Source organism: Alligator sinensis, unplaced genomic scaffold, assembly GCF_000455745.1.
Source record: "Alligator sinensis unplaced genomic scaffold, ASM45574v1 scaffold243_1, whole genome shotgun sequence".
NCBI lineage: Eukaryota > Metazoa > Chordata > Crocodylia > Alligatoridae > Alligator > Alligator sinensis.
The window spans coordinates 4,891,000-4,892,964 of NW_005841841.1; the positions used below are offsets into that span (position 1 = coordinate 4,891,000).

The 1,965-nt window shown below is 48.0% G+C and overlaps 1 protein-coding gene across 1 annotated transcript in view; it reads left to right on the top strand.

Annotated features, from left to right (window-relative positions):
- Window positions 1–1,965, top strand: part of CFAP47 (cilia and flagella associated protein 47) — a 757,346-nt gene that overhangs the window by 298,102 nt on the left and 457,279 nt on the right. The gene's annotated exons all lie outside the window — the stretch shown is intronic.

Consider the following 1,965-nt stretch of genomic DNA (forward strand, 5'->3'; position numbering starts at 1 on the left):
GGGGGGGGGTTGGTCAAAGCACAGAGTGGTGGCAGCAGCCGGGCTAGGCAGACCCTAATGCAGTGCTGGCGGCCACTCTGTGCTCAGGGCTAGCCCCCTCTGGGTAGGAGGAGGCTTATTCGGACACTGCCTGCTGGCACATCGGGGTCTGCCCGGCCCAGCTGCAGCCGCCACTGGGCCTGTGGTTGGGGCCAGTGGCTGAATAAGCCTCCTCCTGCCCGTAGCGGGATTACCCCCAGCACAGACCGAGTGGTCGGGGACAGACTCCACCCTTGCCTAGCAGCTGGAGCGACGAGCGGTGAATGAGTGACGGTAATGGGCAGCAGCCCATGACCACTTCCTGATGCATGAGCCCCTTCCTGGTGGAGGCTACTCTGCAGGGCCAGCAGAGCTGCTGGGTAGCCTGGTAGAGCTGTGGGGGCTTGCTGGGCTCTGGCCCACTCTGGACCCTGTGCTGACCACAGTTCCCCCACTGGGTAGGGGCTTGCTCCCCCACATTATGACAGGGGCTACTGCCCCCAATAAGGGCTCTGCCTCCTCCTGCTGCAGCAGCTGGGTGGGGAGATGGCCAGGCAGGTCCCCTGGGTGGGGGAAGGGAGCATGGCAGCAAGGGCAGGCACTCCCAGCTTGGTAGAGAGGAGACTAACTCTCTTCCCTGCCCCCTCTGCCTCAGGGGCTGGCCAATTCAGCTGAGACTGGCCACACCTCCCTGCAGCCGAGGGTCTGTTCTAGAGCCCTTTGGCACCTGGCCTGAGCTACTGCAGGCATGTGCCTGCATTGTCTTAGTCCAGAGCAGATGTTTGTCCTGTTATTAAACCAGTTTAGCCTACTCAGGTTAGACTAACCTGACTCAATTCAGGCTCCAGCTTTTGAATGTCTGTCCCTAGCCCAAGGGGTTCTGAGTGGTGCAGAGGTCATGTGAACACCAAACAGGGTGAATTTATCTTGATAGTCTACTAAAAGATCTACAGCTGGTTGTTAGTTAACTATTTTTCTTCCTTAGACATGGTCATCAAGCATACTTAATGTGAATAGAGAGATTTTTTGTTCAACACAGATTAGAAAAGCCCATGAGAGAATGGCAAACTATAAGCCAATTCAACTATTGATCTTCAATACTCAATTTTTGATGACAAAAACTGATACAAATATGAAGTTGGATCAGAAAACAGTTTAAATTTCGAGGTATTGCAGTTTGTGAAGCAGGAAGCAACTAAAGGTATATCTGTACAATGCCCCAGTGCTCTTGGGGTAAACACATGAGCAGTAATAGGAGGAAAAGGGTGTTTGCTCATTAGTAGCCCTCCCTGACAGCAACAGGGATTTGTGTAGACATATCCCAAACCCTAAGCCTCATTTGAAGTTCTTCTGACTATTAGAAAGTCTATTCCAGATGACTGTGATATAGGGAACCTTTGAATGCCAAAGTTTTAGTTCTCTTTATTGAGTTGAAGGAGTATGTTCAGTCACAGAGCTAATATCTTTGAAAGCTTTTTGGTAATGTACAGAAGAGACAGTTATATATTTTGACTGAAGTATTATTACCTGCTTCTGCATTTTATTGATCCTATAAGGTTAAATCCTTTATAAATAAAATGCCTTTTGCCTAAATTAATAATACATATAATTTGAGACTGACACTGGTTTAACCAAGGGATTGGTTAAATCACAGTAAATTATCTCAGATATGTTCCACCTATCTATATAATGGTACTTATATAGCTCTGATTACTGAAATATCAGAGGGCATCCCATTCTCTAATGTGACTTCCTCCCAATAGTCCTGTGAGTTATAGAAGCTAAAGCTGTGGACACCACGTGTTTGCATGGGTATTAACTTACATCAGTTTGTATACTACTGTTGATGATTCTAGTGGCTGAAGTGGAAAGACAGCCAGCTATCAGGATGTATCATAGTTTCATAGTTTCTAGGGTTGGAAGGGACCTGGGCAGATCATCTAGTCT